The sequence below is a fragment of the Schistocerca nitens genome, chromosome 1 (genome assembly GCF_023898315.1).
Source record: "Schistocerca nitens isolate TAMUIC-IGC-003100 chromosome 1, iqSchNite1.1, whole genome shotgun sequence".
Classification (NCBI taxonomy): Eukaryota; Metazoa; Arthropoda; class Insecta; order Orthoptera; family Acrididae; genus Schistocerca; species Schistocerca nitens.
This window is the reverse complement of record NC_064614.1, coordinates 1,100,326,047-1,100,339,391: the sequence shown is the minus strand read 5'-3', so window position 1 is coordinate 1,100,339,391 and position 13,345 is coordinate 1,100,326,047. Positions and strand designations below refer to the sequence as shown.

Below are 13,345 nucleotides of genomic sequence, written 5' to 3'. Positions count from 1 at the left end.
CATTTACATAAATTATGAACAGCACAGGGCGGATAACTCTTCCTTGGAGAATATCAGATGCCACTGCTCTTTTCTAAATGAATTTCCGTCAATTACTACGAACTGCAGCCACACAACGGAGAAGATAATTCGTAGGCGTGTTATTTGTTTAGATGTCTCTTGTGATGAAATCTACACTGAAGTGCCAAATAAACTGGTAGAGGCATGCGTATTCAAATACAGAGATAGGTAAGCAGGTAGAACACGGCGCTGCGGTCGCCAAGATCTACATAAGACAACAAGTGTTTGGCGCAGTATTTAGATCGATTACCGCTGCTACAATGGCAAGTTATCAACATTTAAGTGAGTTTGAACGTGGTGTTATAGTCGGCACACGAACTATGGGACACAGCAACTCCGAGGCAGCGATGAAGTGGGGATTTTCCCATACGACCATTTCACCAGTGTGCCGTGAATATAAGGAATCCGGTAAAACATAAAATCTGCGACATAGCTGCGGCCGCGAAAGCGACGACGACTGAAGAGAATCATTCAACGTGACAGAAGTGTAACCCTTCCGCAATTTGCTGCAGATTTCAATGCTGGGCCATCAACACGTGTCAGCGTGCCAACCATTCAACGAAACATCATCTACATCCATACTCCGCAAGCCACATGACGGTGTGTGACGGAGGGTACCCTGAGTACCTCTATCGGTTCTCCCTTCTATTCCAGCCTCGTATTGTTCGTGGAAAGAAGGATTATCGGTATGCTTCTGTGTGGGCTCTAATCTCTCTGATTTTATCCTCATGGTCTCTTCGCGAGATATACGTAGGAGGGAGCAATATACTGCTTGACTCTTCGGTGAAGGTATGTTCTCGAAACTTTAACAAAAGCCCGTACCGAGCTACTGAGCGTCTCTCCTGCAGAGTCTTCCACTGGAGTTTATTTATTATCTCCGTGACGCTTTCGCGATTACTAAATGATCCTATAACGAAGCGCGCTGCTCTCCGTTGGATCTTCTCTATCTCTTCTATCAACCCTATCTGGTACGGATCCCACACTGTTGAGCAGTATTCAAGCAGTGGGCGAACAAGCGTACTGTAACCTACTTCCTTTGTTTTCGGATTGCATATCCGTAGGATTCTTCCAATGAATCTCAGTCTGGCATCTGCTTTACCGACGATCAACTTTATATGATCATTCCATTTTAAATCACTCCTAATGCGTACTCCCAGATAATTTATGGAATTAACTGCTTCCAGTTGCTGACCTGCTATTTTGTAGCTAAATGATAACGTAACTATCTTTCTATGTATTCGCAGCACATTACACTTGTCTGCATTCCCTGCACCATGCGTCAATTCGCTGCAGATCCTCCTGCATTTCAGTACAATTTTCCATTGTTACAACCTCTCGATACACCACAGCATCATCTGCAAAAAGCCTTAGTGAACTTCCGATGTCATCCACAAGGTCATTTATGTATATTGTGAATAGCTACGGTCCTATGACACTCCCCTGAGGCACACCTGAAATCACTCTTTCTTCGGAAGACTTCTCTCCATTGAGAATGTCATGCTGCGTTCTGTTATCTAGGAACTCTTCAATTCAATCACACAATTGGTCTGATAGTCCATATGCTCTTACTTTGTTCATTAAACGACTGTGGGGAACTGTATCGAACGCCTTGCGGAAGTCAAGAAACACGGCATCTACCTGTGAACACGTGTCTATGGTTCTCTGAGTCTCGTGGACGAATAGCGCGAGCTGGGTTTCACACGACCGTCTTTTTCGAAACCCATGCTGATTCCTACAGAGTAGATTTCTAGTCTCCAGAAAAGTCATTATACTCGAACATAATACGTGTTCCAAAATTCTACAACTGATCGACGTTAGAGATATAGGTCTATAGTTCTGCACATATGTTCGACGTCCCTTCTTGAAAACGGGGATGACCTGTGCCCTTTTCCAATATTTTGGAACGCTACGCTCTTCTAGAGATCTAGGGTACACCGCTGCAAGAAGGGGGGCAAGTTCCTTCGCGTACTCTGTGTAAAATCGAACTGGTATCCCATCAGGTCCAGCGGCCTTTCCTCTTTTGAGCGATTTTAATTGTTTCTCTATCCCTCTGTCGTCTATTTCGATACCTACCATTTTGTCATCTGTGCGACAATCTAGAGAAGGAACTACACTGCAATCTTCCTCTGTGAAACTGCTTTGGAAAAAGACATTTAGTATTTCGGCCTTTAGTCTGTCATCCTCTGTTTCAGTACCATTTTGGTCACAGAGTGTCTGGATATTTTGTTTTGATCCACCTACCGCTTTGACATAAGACCAAAATTTCTTAGGATTTTCTGCCAAGTCAGTACATAGAACTTTACTATCGAATTCATTGAACGCCTCTCGCATAGCCCTCCTCACACTACATTTCGCTTCGCGTAATTTTTGTTTGTCTGCAAGGCTTTGGCTATGTTTATGTTTGCTGTGAAGTTCCCTTTGCTTCCGCAGCAGTTTTCTAACTCTGTTGTTGTACCACGGTGGCTCTTTTCCATCTCTTACGTTCTTGCTTGGCACATACTCATCTAACGCATATTGTACGATGGTTTTGAACTTTGTCCACTGATCCTCAACACTATCTGTACTTGAGACAGAACTTTTGTGTTGAGCCGTCAGGTACTCTGTAATCTGCTTTTTGTCACTTTTGCTAAATAGAAAAATCTTCCTACCTTTTTTAATATTTCTATTTACGGCTGAAATCATCGATGCCGTAACCGCTTTATGATCGCTGATTCCCTGTTCTGCGTTAACTGTTTCAAATACTTCGGGTCTGTTTGTCACCAGAAGGTCTAATATGTTATCGCCACGAGTCGGATCTCTGTTTAACTGCTCGAGATAGTTTTCAGATAAAGCACTTTAAAAAATTTCACTGGATTCTTTGTCCCTGCCACCCGTTATGAACGTTTGAGTCTCCCAGTCTATATCCGGCAAATTAAAATCTCCACCCAGAACTATAACATGGTGGGGAAATCTACTCGAAATATTATCCAAGTTATCTTTCAGGTGCTCAGCCACAACAGCTGCTGAGCCAGGAGGCCTATAGAGACATCCAATTACCATGTCTGAGCCTGCTTTAACCGTGACCTTCACCCAAATTATTTCACATTTCGGATCTCCGTCAATTTCCTTCGATACTATTGCACTTCTTATCGCTATAAACACGCCTCCCCCTTCACTGTCCAGGCTTTCTCTGCGGTATACATTCCAATCTGAGTTTAGAATTTCATTACTGTTTACGTCTGGTTTCATCCAACTTTCTGTCCCTAGTACTATATGGGCGTTGTGACCGTTTATTAATAAGAGCAGTTCTGGGACCTTTCTATAGACGCTCCTACAGTTTACTATTAGCACATTAATATTGTTATTCCCTGTTGCATTTTGCCTGCTCCTACCTTGCCGCGTCTCAGGAGGCGTCTTGTCGGGCCTAGGGAGGGAATTCTCTAACCTAAAAAAACCCACATGTGCACTCCACACGTACTCCGCTACCCTTCTAGCCGCTTCCGGCGTGTAGTGCACGCCTGAACTATTCAGGGGGACCCTACATTTCTCCATCCGATAGCGGAGGTCGAGAAATTTGCGCCCCAGATCTCCGCAGAATCGTCTGAGCCTCTGGTTTAAGCCTTCTACTCGGCTCCAAACCAGAGGACAGCGATCGGTTCTGGGAACGATACTACAAATACACTCCTGGAAATTGAAATAAGAACACCGTGAATTCATTGTCCCAGGAAGGGGAAACTTTATTGACACATTCCTGGGGTCAGATACATCACATGATCACACTGACAGAACCACAGGCACATAGACACAGGCAACAGAGCATGCACAATGTCGGCACCAGTACAGTGTATATCCACCTTTCGCAGCAATGCAGGCTGCTATTCTCCCATGGAGACGATCGTAGAGATGCTGGATGTAGTCCTGTGGAACGGCTTGCCATGCCATTTCCACCTGGCGCCTCAGTTGGACCAGCGTTCGTGCTGGACGTGCAGACCGCGTGAGACGACGCTTCATCCAGTCCCAAACATGCTCAATGGGGGACAGATCCGGAGATCTTGCTGGCCAGGGTAGTTGACTTACACCTTCTAGAGCACGTTGGGTGGCACGGGATACATGCGGACGTGCATTGTCCTGTTGGAACAGCAAGTTCCCTTGCCGGTCTAGGAATGGTAGAACGATGGGTTCGATGACGGTTTGGATGTACCGTGCACTATTCAGTGTCCCCTCGACGATCACCAGTGGTGTACGGCCAGTGTAGGAGATCGCTCCCCACACCCTGATGCCGGGTGTTGGCCCCGTGTGCCTCGGTCGTATGCAGTCCTGATTGTGGCGCTCACCTGCACGGCGCCAAACACGCATACGACCATCATTGGCACCAAGGCAGAAGCGACTCTCATCGCTGAAGACGACACGTCTCCATTCGTCCCTCCATTCACGCCTGTCGCGACACCACTGGAGGCGGGCTGCACGATGTTGGGGCGTGAGCGGAAGACGGCCTAACGGTGTGCGGGACCGTAGCCCAGCTTCATAGAGACGGTTGCGAATGGTCCTCGCCGATACCCCAGGAGCAACAGTGTCCCTAATTTGCTGGGAAGTGGCGGTGCGGTCCCCTACGGCACTGCGTAGGATCCTACGCTCTTGGCGTGCATCCGTGCGTCGCTGCGGTCCGGTCCCAGGTCGACGGGCACGTGCACCTTCCGCCGACCACTGGCGACAACATCGATGTACTGTGAAGACCTCACGCCCCACGTGTTGAGCAATTCGGCGGTACGTCCACCCGGCCTCCCGCATGCCCACTATACGCCCTCGCTCAAAGTCCGTCAACTGCACATACGGTTCACGTCCACGCTGTCGCGGCATGCTACCAGTGTTAAAGACTGCGATGGAGCTCCGTATGCCACGGAAAACTGGCTGACACTGACGGTGGCGGTGCACAAATGCTGCGCAGCTAGCGCCATTCGACGGCCAACACCGCGGTTCATTGTGTGTCCGCTGTGCCGTGCGTGTGATCATTGCTTGTACAGCCCTCTCGCAGTGTACGGAGCAAGTATGGTGGGTCTGACACACCGGTGTCAATGTGTTCTTTTTTCCATTTCCAGGAGTGTAGTTAGCTCTGATTCCACCCCGCGAGCGAGGCTTTCCGCCTTCACCAATTCCGGCAACAGCCTGTACGAATTGAGGATGACCTCTGAACCCAGACGGCAGGAGTCATTGGTGCCGACATGAGCAACAATTTTCAGTCGGGTGCACCCAGTGCTCTCTATCGCCGCCGGCCGGGCCTCTTCCACATCTCGGATGAGACCCCCCGGCAAGCAGACAGAGTGAACACTGGCCTTCTTCCCCGACCTTTCCGCTATTTCCCTAAAGGGCTCCATCACCCGCCTAACGTTGGAGCTCCCAATAACTAATAAACCCCTCCCCCCGTGTGCCTGCTCGGACCTTGCTGAAGGAGCAGCCACATGTCCACTCACAGGCAGATCGGGCGATGCCACACGGCCAGCCTCCACATTGACCCTCCGCCTCGTGCGCCGCGAACGCCGCTGAACCCGCCACTCCCCTTGGGGAGAGGGTGGCCCAACCGCGCCCGGTACCCGCGAATATGTCTCGACAGCAGGGACAGTGGGTGAAGCATGTAACACCTGGCGTGTACCAGGCGACGCACCAGACTGCCCACTGCCGCTACACTCCGAGGCAGCAGCCTGAAGACGGCTGACCCCGGCCATCAACACGTTCAGCTGTTCGCGAACAGTGGCCAGCTCCTCCTGCGTCCTTACACAGCAGTCACACATCCTATCCATCCTAAGAAATCAATTTACTGTAGAGAGTTAATCAACTTTTAACTAGACTGCTAATTCACTAAAGGCGGCTGATTGTCGACTAAGCTGTGGTTGCTAATCACTTCTTGTAGAAAGCAATGAAAGTAGCACTACCTGTCTCTGGACTGTATTGAAAACAAACACTAGCACTACTGGCACTATGGTTGACTAAAGGGACTCTCTCTGACTGTATTCAAAACAAACACGAAATCTATGGAACACTGGGTTTTCGGAGCCGAAGGCCCACTCGTGTACCCTTGATGATTAAACGACACAAAGGTTTAATCCTCGCCTGGGACCGTGAACGCGGACATTGGACTGTTGATCACTGATAACATATTGCCTGGTCAGACGAGTCTTATTTCAAATTGTATCGAGCGGATGGACGCGTACGGGTATGGAGACAACCTCTTCAATCCATGGACCCTGCATGCCAGCAGAGAACTGTTCAAGCTGGTGGAGGCTCTGTAATGGTGTGGAGGGTGTGCAGTTGGAGTGATATGGGACCCCTGATACGTCTAGATACGACTCTGACAGATGACGCGTAAGCATCGTGTCCGATCACCTGAATCAATTCATGTCCATTGTGCATTCCGAGAGACTTGGGCAATTCCAACAGGAATGCGCCACTCTACACATCCAGAATTGTTACAGAATGGCTCCAGGAACACTCTTCTGAGTTTAAACAATTCCTCTGGCCACGAACTCCCCAGATATGAACATTATTGAGCATATCTGGGATGCCTTGCGACATCCTCTTCAGAAGAGATCTCCACCCCTTCGTAGTCTTACGGATTTATGGACAGCACTGCAGGATTCATGGTTTTAGTTCCCTGCGGCACTACTTCACACATCAGTCGAGTTCACCCCACGTCGTGTTTCGGCAATTCTGCGTGCTCGGCGGCCCTACATGATATTAGCAGGTGTACCAGTTTCTTTGGCTCTTCAGTGCGAAAATATGGAATCAATCTTAGATCTCCTGTCGATAACACTAATTACTTCTTGAGAATAAAGAGCTGGTTACGTTTCACAAGAAAGATATTTTCTGAATCCGTGATGACTGTGAAAAAATTCGTTTTCTTCGAAGGAATTTATAACGTTTAAACACAATATAGGTTCCAAAAACCTGCAAATCTAAGTGATATGGGGCTGTAATTCAACAGATTACCCCTTGCTTATTGGTGTGACCTGTGTAACATTCCAGTCTTTAAGTACGGATCTTTTATCGATCAGTTGCCATCTGGGCAACATGGGTGACTCGGCAATCGGTCTGTTGACTTCGCTCTTGTGCTGAGGGTATCTCGGGGTCTAGAAGACGGAATATTAGGAACAGAAACTTAGGTTGGATCAGAGCCCAATGCACAGAAAACAGAAATCGCCAAGGACGTGAACACCGGCCGCGGGTGAGTGTGCTGTATGATAATCGGCAGCTTTCTGCCCGGTAGCCAGGAGGTGTCACACGTGGCTCTTGCGCTGCGAGCCCACACCGTTTATTCCTGGCCGGCTACGTGCGAACCGCAGCTCCGTCCGCAGTTTCTTGACACCACCAGCCAGCCGCATCGCCAACTGGCGAGCTCCACAAAACAGTGGTATCCGTTGCCAGGCAGGTATTAAGTCTGGCAGGAACCACAATTTTCTTCTCGACACTTCACGAATTTCACTGTCCTGGCCATGCTAAGCGGGTGGTGCTGCAGGTAGAAAATATTCTTTACTGGAACGGAAATTTTCCTGCTCTTCAAGCCTCTCCTCTTCTCTTCTTCGTTCAATACGAAATTGAGTGTAAAAATTGAACTGTGCGCGTGGGTACTGCTGCGCGACAGATTTTTCCAGATTCACAGAAATGCGAAAAATACACCTCGTTCGGAAAAATAATGACCAAACAATTGTTCACAAAAAATTTTATCTGGTTCTTGTAAACACATTAGTTACGAAATGGTAGAATAGGATTTAATTGTAGATTCGAAGAATTTATTTATCAAGATCATTTTTTTTGTGGAATACCGCTATACAGCCTTAAATACAGAGCGTTATTCATTCACGTGTTTCTTCACTTAACAATGTAGCACTTGTTTCCGGTAGATAGATTTATTAAACGAACATGAAACAATTGTCAGACATTATTTACTGTAAATTTCCTTTACTTCACGTCTATGGTCACAGTTTTTTTTGTCTTCAGACTACCGGTTGCGATCTATTATGAGCATCTTCAGATCTGTTTCATAAAAACATGTCCCAACATACTGCAGCCATAGTGGCATCATCAAATGCTAAGCACAAAATCATGGCCAGGATCAAAAGGGTCGTCAGCAGCAGTGCTGTAGTTTTGACAGTAGTGCTGTTGACAAGATGCCATCACATTCCATCACCCCGTTACACCAATATGATTGTACACTACTGGCCATTAAAATCGCTACGCCACGAAGATGACGTGCTACAGACGCGAAATTTAACCGACAGGAAGAAGATGCTGTGATATGCAAATGATTAGCTTTTCAGAGCATTCACACAAGGTTGGCGCCGGTGGCGACACCTACAACGTGCTGACATGAGGAAAGTTTCCAACCGATTTCTCACACACAAACAGCAGTTGGCCGGCGTTGCTTGGTGAAACGTTGTTGTGATGCCTCGTGTTAGGAGGTGAAATGCACACCATAACGTTTCCGAATTTGATAAAGTTCGGATTGTAGCTTATCACGATTGTGGTTTATCGTATCGCGACAATGCTGCTCGCATTGGTCGAGATCCAATGACTTTCGCAGAATATGGCATCGGTGGGTTGAAGAGGGTAATACGGAACGCCGTGCTGGATCCCAACGGCCTCGTATCACTAGCAGTCGAGATGACAGGCATCTTATCCGCATGGCTGTAACGGATCGTACAGCCACGTCTCGATCCCTTAGTAACAGATGGGGACGTTTGCAAGACAACAACCATCTGCACCAACGGTTCGATGACGTTTGCAGCAGCGTGGACTATCAGCTCGGAGACCATGGCTGCGGTTACCCCTGACGCTGCCTCATAGACAGGAGCGCCTGTGATGGTGTACTCAACGACAAACCTGGGTGCACGAATGGCAAAACGCCATTTTTTCCGATGAATCCAGGTTCTGTTTACAGCATCATGATGGTCGCATCCGTGTTTGGCGACATCGCGGTTAACGCACATTGGATGTGTGTATTCTTCATCGCCATACTGGCGTATCACCCGGCGTGATGGCATGGGGTGCCATTGGTTACACGTCTCTGTCACCTCTTGTTCTCGTTGACGGCACTTTGAACAGTGGACGTTACATTTCAGATTTGTTACGACCCGCGGCTCCACCCTTCATTCGATCCCTGCGAAACCCTACATTTCAGCTGGATAATGCACGACCGCATGTTGCAGGTCCTGTACTTGCCTTTCTGGATACAGAAAATGTTCGACTGCTGCCCTGGCCAGCAAATTCTCCATATCTCTCACCAACTGAAAACGTCTGGTCAATGGTGGCCGAGCAACTGGCTCGTCACAATACGCTAGTCACTACTCTTGATGAACTGTGGTATCGTGTTGAAGCTGCATGGGCAGCTGTTCCTGTACATGCCATCCAAGCTCTGTTTGACTCATTGCCCAGGCGTATCAAGGCCGTTATTACTGCCAGAGGTGGTTGTTCTGGGTACTGATTTATCAGCATCTATGCACCCAAATTGCATGAAAATTTAATCACATGTCAGTTCTAGTATACCCGTTTATCATGTGCATTTCTTCTCGATGTAGCAATTTTAATGGCCAGTAGTGTACGGACACTCTTTAAGAAAGCCATGCGCAGTTTGGAACTCCCAAGGAGTTCGCCTTTGATCTTGATGGTGCGAACCTTTGTGATCACTGTGACGCGCCATTTTTGACTCACTGTTCACGGTGAAAGTTATGGGTTGTTTTCAGCATTTCTCGAATGTCGACGTTCTGCGTGTAGTGAAGTGTAATACATACATCCCATAGAAGGTTCATCTCTGCACCTTCCAGACACTCGTGATGCACTTGGTGAGTCATTAGCAGCTAGTGTTTTTCTTGTCTAAGTGCTAACAAAACACTTTCAAATGAACGTTACTAAATATTAAACTTGCGATGTCGCACGCAAGGGGTCTTCATTACATGGAGGTTCGATGAGGGAGGAGCGGCTTCGCTTGCGGCGGCAGGAGCCAGCTAGAGCCGCCGAGGTGTTCTGTGGTGGGCCCGCCTGCCAGCGGCTGCACAAGCTGAAGCAGAAGCGGACGCAGACGTGGGGGTCGCGCTAATTTTACGCGTGTGACGGACGGCGCTGCCGCTATTGTCTCACACCGGCGTCTGTTTTGTAACAGCGACTCTCCTGTCTCCCCCAGCGTCCACTGCCTGCCCTCGTTCCTCTCCAATAGTGATTACGACTCTAGGCACTTCAAAAATGGTGATTGCCTTTAATTAACACTAACAATTCCCTCCGAGGAATGGAAGATGTAATTAACAAATGAAAACGCAAGAAATGCTCCGGACATCACGAGATTAATATAGAGTTGGTTAAACATGGCGGATGGTTACTTAAGTTTAGAATTTTGTTTCTTAAGTTTAGAATTTTACATGTGACCAGTACCTGCTGGTTAAACACTAAAATTCTAGAAGACTGATTTATACCAAAGGTGTTGTCAGTGATTAAAAAGGGGGATCAATATGTTAAACACTGCCTAAGACAGAGTGTTTATAAATGATACAAAAGTATTCTTTAAATGTGAACATCGTGATGGCTGGGTGTTGTGTGCTGTCCTTAGGTTAGTTAGGTTTAAGTAGTTCTAAGTTCTAGGGGACTTATGACCACAGCAGTTGAGTCCCATAGTGCTCAGAGCCATTTTTTTAAATGTGAACAAGGTAAATAACTTACAGAAATGTTTGATGAATGCAGTACATCATGTTCAATAATGGCTAGCTTCTGCAGCACGTCAAATGTCCCATCTGTAATACGTTTCTGTGCGGCTGGTCCCGGTGGAGGTTCGAGTCCTCCCTCGGGCATGGGTGTGTGTGTTTGTCCTTAGGATAATTTAGGTTAAGTAGTGTGTAAGCTTACGGACTGATGACCTTAGCAGTTAAGTCCCATAAGGTTTCACACGCATTGTTTTTTTTTTTGTTTTGTTATCAGTTTCTTGCCAAATCCTGCGAACCAAATCTTGATGTAGGGTGGCAATTGCTTGTGTTGTCCATTGTCGCAGCTCGTCAACGTTTTCCGGAAGCGGAGGATCAATCATTATGCATTTAACCCTTTCAGACCCACTGGCTACAGTTACGTACATTAAATTTTGCTGTGTCTTAGCTACAACAGAAATGTTTCTCCCCATTTTCCCTATTTTTTTCATGACACCCAAGTGCTACCAACTGTTAGGCATGACTACAAAAAATATTAACAAGTCAATGTACCAGCGCTTAGCAGCTTGTGGACCATAAAAGGAAGCCAAGTGCAAAAAGTATAATTTTGAAAATGGTTACATTTTTTGTATAAATCTTGCATCTAAAATCATTAAAAAGTCACTTAAGAGCATTACAGAATTAAGGACAATTTTCCTTCGTACACAAAAAATTCAGGCGTGAAAGGGTTAACGTAACCCCGATATTGTTCTACCAGGCCCAATGCATGTCGGTACATTTCTACGAAGATAGGCAACAACTTCACGATCATACTGTGGTGCGACGCTACCCTGCTGCAAAATGAGTTCTTTGCCGATATTCTGTTGTAACTGACGCATTAAATAATGATCAAATATGTCCAGGTACGATATGCAAGTTACGGTTAACTAAGCAAGAAAGGAAGGACCGTATATCTCGTTACAGCTTACAGCGAAAAAAATAAAAAAGTAAAAATAAAATAAAATAAAATAAAAAAATAAAAAAACTTATTCATAGTACCTTAGGGGAGTCCGGTAAAAGTTCGATTTCGAGACGTGGTTTCTGCTCACATCACATCCGAATATTATATCGATTCACTTCAATGCAGGTATGGAAAGCGCCTTCTTACCTGAACACAATTTTATTAAGAAAATCATCTCCAGCCTGCGATTTGTTAAACATTTGTACACAAAACTCAGCTCGAATTTCTCAGTCGCTTCCTCTTAAAGCTTGTAACAGGTTCAATTTGTAGGGTTTGATTGACAGGCGTTTCCTTAATACTTTACACACTGTAGCACTAGGCATATCCAGTTTTAAGCTGGTACGTCTCCTTGATTCACCCGCACTACGAATGTAAAACTGCCGCACTTGTTCAATTGCTGCGTAAGAGACTACTGGCACACCCTGACCCGGCGTCCTATGTGATACACAGCCAGTTTCGGTGAAACGATTGTGCGAATGAATAACAGTTTGCCTATGAGTTGGTGGCTTGCGATATTTAGTTGTGAATTGCCTGTGAACTGTAGCAGCGGATTTGGAGTCATGAAACCATAAATAACACTGTGCAAGCTCTTCACCATCTTAAGACTTCATTATGACTGTTTGAATAACTCATTCGCTCCTTTCACCTAACGGGAACTTCGGGAATTAACAATATTAGGGGGGATAGAACATTAACATATCCTATATTAAGTGTTGTATGAAACTTGTCTGCAAGTTATCTACTCCTTATTTATTTCTAATTTCTGCTACCAGTCACTTTTTTATTTTATGTTTAATCTAACATAATACAACGCGTTTCGAACATGTTCTGTTCGTCTTCAGGAGTTTATACATACACATATACATACAGAGAAATGTTACTTAAAAATAAACAGTCTTAAACTACATTAATTTAGAACTCTTTGTCCATTGTTCTAGATTAATCTAGTTTAAGCCCGTTTATTTTTAAGTAACATTTCTCTGTATGTATGTATGTATGTATAAGCGCCTGCAGATGAACAGAACATGTTCTAAATGCGTTGTATTATGTTAGATTAAACACAAAATAAAAAAGTGACTGGTAGCAGAAATTAGAAATAAATAACTATCCCACACAGTCACAGTTCACAAACATAGCCATTATGGCATAGAATAATTATTTACTCCTTTCCCAGTTAAACGTTACTTCTGTGTAGCTAATTTGTAAACACCGTGTGTGTACACTTGTATTAATTAACAGATTAAAACTTATTACAGAAGCGTTTATTCTAGGAGAAGAAAGCGGTTTCATAAGAGGAAGGTCACGTAGCGATAATATCTTGATTGTGTGACAAATCGTACAGAATAGAAGACAATTTAATATATCAACTTATTTGATTCTCACAGATATTGAAAAAGGGTGGATAGAATAAAGCCTGTGCGAAACTATGGAAAGACTTGAGTACCAAATCACTTAATAACCTTCATCAAGGGTCTCCAAAATGGACGTTGTATGTGAGCCCAGAAAGTCGCTATTTACTGGACTACGGACTACGGATATGCGAGGGACGTTCAGTAAGTAAAGCGATAGGTTTTTTCTGAATGCGGCTTGGTTTTATTCGCGATTCCAATGCACTATATTATTCCCCATT

General features: G+C 45.6%; 1 protein-coding gene across 1 annotated transcript in view; it reads left to right on the top strand.

Annotated features, from left to right (window-relative positions):
* LOC126198763 (uncharacterized) overlaps nt 1–13,345 on the top strand; it is a 210,100-nt gene that overhangs the window by 42,723 nt on the left and 154,032 nt on the right. The window lies entirely within an intron of this gene.